The 7,765-nt window shown below is 73.8% G+C and overlaps 1 long non-coding RNA gene across 2 annotated transcripts in view; it reads left to right on the top strand.

Moving 5' to 3' along the window:
- The first annotated feature begins 208 nt into the window (after positions 1–208).
- The window catches only part of LOC145534300 (uncharacterized), a 29,100-nt gene continuing 21,543 nt past the window's right edge, over positions 209–7,765 (top strand). Inside the window, exon 1 of one of the 2 annotated variants that reach the window (XR_014074440.1) lies at positions 209–959. This is a non-coding gene — a long non-coding RNA (uncharacterized LOC145534300). Of the gene's footprint in view, positions 1,017–7,765 lie in introns of both variants that reach the window. The other variant, XR_014074441.1, reaches the window with a different exon arrangement.

The raw sequence follows: 7,765 nt of genomic DNA, 5'->3' as shown, positions 1-7,765 counted from the left end.
CACGTCTTGGTTTCAACATCCTTGGCGGGAGAACTAAGATTCCCCCATGCGAAGTGATCAGGCCAGAGAGAAGGAAGTCGATTCCCTTGGGATCCAATGCCCGTTTTCTCGAATCCAGTTAAGTTTCGTCAAGATTTCCCACCCAAACCGAAAAGCCGAAGTGGCTACCTATCCCCGCCCCCTTGACCTCTGTCCCAAGGTGCCCCTCCCACACCGCCTCCTTCCACAGCCTCAAGGCATTCAAGAGTTAGCCGGCCCGGGCCGGCTCCATCCGTGGTCGCCCCGCCCCAAGACCCTCTGAAAAAGCGCCCGACAGGCAGGTGGCGCCCGACCCCCAACCAGCTATCCAGTGAGCCAGCCCCAGCATAGGAGCTTAGTGGGCGACCGACGGGGACTCGTTGCCAGACGGAGCCCATCCTAGTTCGCGTTTCTCCGCTCAGTCAACGGCGCAGACAGGAGAACGGGATCCGCCCACACTTCTCGAGAACGTCCCTGGGCGAGGGATGACGGACGCACGGACGGACGGGACGGGAAGGATTCTTGACTCCCCACCCACGGAGCAGCGGAATGCACTCCCATCCGAGGGGGATCGCAGGCCCACGTCAGACGGTGTGAGCACACGCCCCAGAACAACAACTCGCCAGCATCCCCGTCCGTGTCCCCGTCACCATCTTTGGGCACGCCAGGAGAAAGCCCTTTTGTGACCCGGACGACGGCTCTTTCGGCAAAAGCAACGTTGAGCAACGGCACAAATGAAGAGACTTGGATTTGAAACGACGCGTTCATATAGCAGCGCCTCAAAAGCAAAAGCACGCACTCGTCCCTCACATAACCGCAACCAACAAACCCGACGCACCTGAAAAAGAAAAAGCAAACGGAAGAGAACGGGTCGATCTGGCGGCTCGGTCGCCGAGACCAGATCAACCCCGGAAGGCAGGGCGAGCCGAGAGCCCACTCGGGTGAGGTCGAGCGGGATCAACACGGCAGCTCGGCGGCAGAGGTCGCGAGTGGGAGAGGTCCGTCCGGGTGCTCGACCCGCGGGCGCTGGCCGCTCTGCGGCCCAGTGAGGGAAGGAGGGGGGGAGGGGCGGAGACCCTGACAACTGGGCGACGCGCGCGCGCTGGCGGCTCGGCTGGCGAGGTCGCGAGTGGGAGAGGCCCGGCCGGCAGGTGGACCCGCGGGCACCGACAGCTCGGCGGCAGAGTGAGGAAAGTGGGGGGAGGGGCAGACAGCCTGACAACCGGGCGACGGGCGCGCGCTGGCGGCTCGGCGGGCGAGGTCGCGAGTGGGAGAGGCCCGGCCGACAGCTGGACACGCGGGCACCGCCAGCTCGGCGGCAGAGTGAGGGAAGGAGGGAGGAGGGGCGGAGTCCCTGCCAGGCGGGCGACGCGCGCGCGCCGGCGGCTGGGCGCCATAGGTCGCGAGTGCGAGAGGCCCGGCCGACAGGTGGACACGCGGGCACCGCCAGCTCGGCGGCAGAGTGAGGGAAGGGGGGGGAGGGGCAGACACCCTGACAACCGGGCGACGGGCGCGTGCTGGCGGCTCGGCGGGCGAGGTCGCGAGTGGGAGAGGCCCGGCCGACAGCTGGACCCGCGGGCACCGCCAGCTCGGCGGCAGAGTGAGGGAAGGAGGGAGGAGGGGCGGAGTCCCTGCCAGGCGGGCGACGCGCGCGCGCTGGCGGCTCGGCGGCAGAGGTCGCGAGTGCGAGAGGCCCGGCCGACAGGTGGACACGCGGGCACCGCCAGCTCGGCGGCAGAGTGAGGGAAGGAGGGAGGAGGGGCGGAGTCCCTGCCAGGCGGGCGACGCGCGCGCGCTGGCGGCTCGGCGGCAGAGGTCGCGAGTGCGAGAGGCCCGGCCGACAGGTGGACACGCGGGCACCGCCAGCTCGGCGGCAGAGTGAGGGAAGGGGGGGAGGGGCAGACAGCCTGACAACCGGGCGACGGGCGCGCGCTGGCGCCTCGGCTGGCGAGGTCGCGAGTGGGAGAGGCCCTGCCCGCAGGTGGACACGCGGGCACCCGCAGCTCGTCGAGAGTTAGGGAAGGGGGGAAGTTAGGGAAGGGGGGGAGGGGATAGAACCCCGTCGGGCTCGTCGACCCGCGGCTCCTGGCGGCTCTGCGGCCGAGTTAGGGGAGGAGTGGGGGAGGGGCAGACAGCCTGACAGCCGGGCGACGGGCGCGCGCTGGCGGCTCGGCGGGCGAGGTCGCGATTGGGAGAGGCCCCGCCCGCAGGTGGACACGCCGGCACCCGCAGCTCGTCGAGAGTTAGGGAAGGGGGGGAGTTAGGGAAGGGGGGGAGGGGATAGAACCCCTTCGGACTCGTCGACCCGCGGCTCCTGGCGGCTCTGCGGCCGAGTTAGGGGAGGAGGGGGGGAGGGGCAGACAGCCTGACAGCCGGGCGACGGGCGCGCGCTGCCGGCTCGGCGGGCGAGGTCGCGAGTGGGAGAGGCCCTGCCCGCAGGTGGACCCGCGGGCACCCGCAGCTCGTCGACAGGGTTAGGGAAGGGGGGGAGGGGATAGAGCCCCGTCGGGCTCGTCGACCCGCGGCTCCTGGCGGCTCTGCGGCCGAGTTAGGGAAGGGGGGGAGGGGCAGACTCCCTGCCAGGCGGGCGACGCGCGCGCGCTGGCGGCTGGGCGCCATAGGTCGCGAGTGCGAGAGGCCCGGCCGACAGGTGGATACGCGGGCACCGCCAGCTCGGCGGCAGAGTGAGGGAAGGGGGGGAGGGGCAGACACCCTGACAACCGGGCGACGGGCGCGTGCTGGCGGCTCGGCGGGCGAGGTCGCCAGTGGGAGAGGCCCGGCCGACAGCTGGACCCGCGGGCACCGCCAGCTCGGCGACAGAGTGAGGGAAGGAGGGAGGAGGGGCGGAGTCCCTGCCAGGCGGGCGACGCGCGCGCGCTGGCGGCTCGGCGGCAGAGGTCGCGAGTGCGAGAGGCCCGGCCGACAGGTGGACACGCGGGCACCGCCAGCTCGGCGCAGAGTGAGGAAAGGGGGGAGGAGGGGCAGACACCCTGACAGCCGGGAGACGGGCTCGCGCTGGCGGCTCGGCGGGCGAGGTCGCGAGTGGGAGAGGCCCTGCCGGCAGGTGGACACGCGGGCACCCGCAGTTCGTCGACAGGGTGAGGGAAGGGGGGGAGGGGATAGAGCCCCGTCGGGCTCGTCGACCCGCGGCTCCTGGCGGCTCTGCGGCCGAGTTAGGGGAGGAGTGGGGGAGGGGCAGACAGCCTGACAGCCGGGCGACGGGCGCGCGCTGCCGTCTCGGCGGGCGAGGTCGCGAGTGGGAGGGGCCCTGCCCGCAGGTGGACCCGCGGGCACCCGCAGCTCGTCGTCAGGGTTAGGGAAGGGGGGGAGTTAGGGAAGGGGGGGAGGGGCTAGAACCCCGTCGCGCTGGTCGACCCGCGGCTCCTGGCGGCTCTGCGGCCGAGTTAGGGGAGGAGTGGGGGAGGGGCAGACAGCCTGACAGCCGGGCGACGGGCGCGCGCTGCCGTCTCCGCGGGCGAGGTCGCGAGTGGGAGGGGCCCTGCCCGCAGGTGGACCCGCGGGCACCCGCAGCTCGTCGTCAGGGTTAGGGAAGGGGGGGAGTTAGGGAAGGGGGGGAGGGGCTAGAACCCCGTCGCGCTGGTCGACCCGCGGCTCCTGGCGGCTCTGCGGCCGAGTTAGGGGAGGAGTGGGGGAGGGGCAGACAGCCTGACAGCCGGGCGACGGGCGCGCGCTGCTGTCTCGGCGGCAGAGGTCGCGAGTGCGAGAGGCCCGGCCGACAGGTGGACCCTCGGGCACCCGCAGCTCGTCGACAGGGTTAGGGAAGGGGGGGAGTTAGGGAAGGGGGGGAGGGGCTAGAACCCCGTCGGGCTCGTCGACCCGCGGCTCCTGGCGGCTCTGCGGCCGAGTTAGGGAAGGGGGGGGAGGGGCAGACTCCCTGCCAGGCGGGCGACGCGCGCGCGCCGGCGGCTGGGCGCCATAGTTCGCGAGTGCGAGAGGCCCGGCCGACAGGTGGACACGCGGGCACCGCCAGCTCGGCGGCAGAGTGAGGGAAGGGGGGGAGGGGCAGACACCCTGACAACCGGGCGACGGGCGCGTGCTGGCGGCTCGGCGGGCGAGGTCGCGAGTGGGAGAGGCCCGGCCGACAGCTGGACCCGCGGGCACCGCCAGCTCGGCGGCAGAGTGAGGGAAGGAGAGAGGAGGGGCGGAGTCCCTGCCAGGCGGGCGACGCGCGCGCGCTGGCGGCTGGGCGCCATAGGTCGCGAGTGCGAGAGGCCCGGCCGACAGGTGGACACGCGGGCACCGCCAGCTCGGCGGCAGAGTGAGGGAAGGAGGGAGGAGGGGCGGAGTCCCTGCCAGGCGGGCGACGCGCGCGCGCTGGCGGCTCGGCGGCAGAGGTCGCGAGTGCGAGAGGCCCGGCCGACAGGTGGACACGCGGGCACCGCCAGCTCGGCGGCAGAGTGAGGGAAGGGGGGGAGGGGCAGACAGCCTGACAACCGGGCGACGGGCGCGCGCTGGCGCCTCGGCTGGCGAGGTCGCGAGTGGGAGAGGCCCTGCCCGCAGGTGGACACGCGGGCACCCGCAGCTCGTCGAGAGTTAGGGAAGGGGGGGGAGTTAGGGAAGGGGGGGAGGGGATAGAACCCCGTCGGGCTCGTCGACCCGCGGCTCCTGGCGGCTCTGCGGCCGAGTTAGGGGAGGAGGGGGGGAGGGGCAGACAGCCTGACAGCCGGGCGACGGGCGCGCGCTGCCGTCTCGGCGGGCGAGGTCGCGAGTGGGAGGGGCCCTGCCCGCAGGTGGACCCGCGGGCACCCGCAGCTCGTCGACAGGGTTAGGGAAGGGGGGGAGTTAGGGAAGGGGGGGAGGGGCTAGAACCCCGTCGGGCTCGTCGACCCGCGGCTCCAAGCGGCTCTGCGGCCGAGTTAGGGGAGGAGGGGGGGAGGGGCAGACAGCCTGACAGCCGGGCGACGGGCGCGCGCTGCCGGCTCGGCGGGCGAGGTCGCGAGTGGGAGAGGCCCTGCCCGCAGGTGGACCCGCGGGCACCCGCAGCTCGTCGACAGGGTTAGGGAAGGGGGGGAGGGGATAGAGCCCCGTCGGGCTCGTCGACCCGCGGCTCCTGGCGGCTCTGCGGCCGAGTTAGGGAAGGGGGGGGAGGGGCAGACTCCCTGCCAGGCGGGCGACGCGCGCGCGCCGGCGGCTGGGCGCCAAAGTTCGCGAGTGCGAGAGGCCCGGCCGACAGGTGGACACGCGGGCACCGCCAGCTCGGCGGCAGAGTGAGGGAAGGGGGGGAGGGGCAGACACCCTGACAACCGGGCGACGGGCGCGTGCTGGCGGCTCGGCGGGCGAGGTCGCGAGTGGGAGAGGCCCTGCCGACAGCTGGACCCGCGGGCACCGCCAGCTCGGCGACAGAGTGAGGGAAGGAGGGAGGAGGGGCGGAGTCCCTGCCAGGCGGGCGACGCGCGCGCGCTGGCGGCTCGGCGGCAGAGGTCGCGAGTGCGAGAGGCCCGGCCGACAGGTGGACACGCGGGCACCGCCAGCTCGGCGCAGAGTGAGGAAAGGGGGGAGGAGGGGCAGACACCCTGACAGCCGGGAGACGGGCTCGCGCTGGCGGCTCGGCGGGCGAGGTCGCGAGTGGGAGAGGCCCTGCCGGCAGGTGGACACGCGGGCACCCGCAGCTCGTCGTCAGGGTTAGGGAAGGGGGGGAGTTAGGGAAGGGGGGGAGGGGCTAGAACCCCGTCGCGCTGGTCGACCCGCGGCTCCTGGCGGCTCTGCGGCCGAGTTAGGGGAGGAGTGGGGGAGGGGCAGACAGCCTGACAGCCGGGCGACGGGCGCGCGCTGCTGTCTCGGCGGCAGAGGTCGCGAGTGCGAGAGGCCCGGCCGACAGGTGGACCCTCGGGCACCCGCAGCTCGTCGACAGGGTTAGGGAAGGGGGGGAGTTAGGGAAGGGGGGGAGGGGCTAGAACCCCGTCGGGCTCGTCGACCCGCGGCTCCTGGCGGCTCTGCGGCCGAGTTAGGGAAGGGGGGGGAGGGGCAGACTCCCTGCCAGGCGGGCGACGCGCGCGCGCCGGCGGCTGGGCGCCATAGTTCGCGAGTGCGAGAGGCCCGGCCGACAGGTGGACACGCGGGCACCGCCAGCTCGGCGGCAGAGTGAGGGAAGGGGGGGAGGGGCAGACACCCTGACAACCGGGCGACGGGCGCGTGCTGGCGGCTCGGCGGGCGAGGTCGCGAGTGGGAGAGGCCCGGCCGACAGCTGGACCCGCGGGCACCGCCAGCTCGGCGGCAGAGTGAGGGAAGGAGAGAGGAGGGGCGGAGTCCCTGCCAGGCGGGCGACGCGCGCGCGCTGGCGGCTGGGCGCCATAGGTCGCGAGTGCGAGAGGCCCGGCCGACAGGTGGACACGCGGGCACCGCCAGCTCGGCGGCAGAGTGAGGGAAGGAGGGAGGAGGGGCGGAGTCCCTGCCAGGCGGGCGACGCGCGCGCGCTGGCGGCTCGGCGGCAGAGGTCGCGAGTGCGAGAGGCCCGGCCGACAGGTGGACACGCGGGCACCGCCAGCTCGGCGGCAGAGTGAGGGAAGGGGGGGAGGGGCAGACAGCCTGACAACCGGGCGACGGGCGCGCGCTGGCGCCTCGGCTGGCGAGGTCGCGAGTGGGAGAGGCCCTGCCCGCAGGTGGACACGCGGGCACCCGCAGCTCGTCGAGAGTTAGGGAAGGGGGGGGAGTTAGGGAAGGGGGGGAGGGGATAGAACCCCGTCGGGCTCGTCGACCCGCGGCTCCTGGCGGCTCTGCGGCCGAGTTAGGGGAGGAGGGGGGGAGGGGCAGACAGCCTGACAGCCGGGCGACGGGCGCGCGCTGCCGTCTCGGCGGGCGAGGTCGCGAGTGGGAGGGGCCCTGCCCGCAGGTGGACCCGCGGGCACCCGCAGCTCGTCGACAGGGTTAGGGAAGGGGGGGAGTTAGGGAAGGGGGGGAGGGGCTAGAACCCCGTCGGGCTCGTCGACCCGCGGCTCCAAGCGGCTCTGCGGCCGAGTTAGGGGAGGAGGGGGGGAGGGGCAGACAGCCTGACAGCCGGGCGACGGGCGCGCGCTGCCGGCTCGGCGGGCGAGGTCGCGAGTGGGAGAGGCCCTGCCCGCAGGTGGACCCGCGGGCACCCGCAGCTCGTCGACAGGGTTAGGGAAGGGGGGGAGGGGATAGAGCCCCGTCGGGCTCGTCGACCCGCGGCTCCTGGCGGCTCTGCGGCCGAGTTAGGGAAGGGGGGGGAGGGGCAGACTCCCTGCCAGGCGGGCGACGCGCGCGCGCCGGCGGCTGGGCGCCAAAGTTCGCGAGTGCGAGAGGCCCGGCCGACAGGTGGACACGCGGGCACCGCCAGCTCGGCGGCAGAGTGAGGGAAGGGGGGGAGGGGCAGACACCCTGACAACCGGGCGACGGGCGCGTGCTGGCGGCTCGGCGGGCGAGGTCGCGAGTGGGAGAGGCCCTGCCGACAGCTGGACCCGCGGGCACCGCCAGCTCGGCGACAGAGTGAGGGAAGGAGGGAGGAGGGGCGGAGTCCCTGCCAGGCGGGCGACGCGCGCGCGCTGGCGGCTCGGCGGCAGAGGTCGCGAGTGCGAGAGGCCCGGCCGACAGGTGGACACGCGGGCACCGCCAGCTCGGCGCAGAGTGAGGAAAGGGGGGAGGAGGGGCAGACACCCTGACAGCCGGGAGACGGGCTCGCGCTGGCGGCTCGGCGGGCGAGGTCGCGAGTGGGAGAGGCCCTGCCGGCAGGTGGACACGCGGGCACCCGCAGTTCGTCGACAGGGTGAGG

The sequence above is a fragment of the Giraffa tippelskirchi genome, chromosome 14 (genome assembly GCF_054371585.1).
Source record: "Giraffa tippelskirchi isolate mGirTip1 chromosome 14, T2T-mGirTip1v1.2.pri, whole genome shotgun sequence".
NCBI lineage: Eukaryota > Metazoa > Chordata > Mammalia > Artiodactyla > Giraffidae > Giraffa > Giraffa tippelskirchi.
Note: the sequence above shows the minus strand (reverse complement) of the source record. Positions and strands in the feature narration are given on the sequence as shown.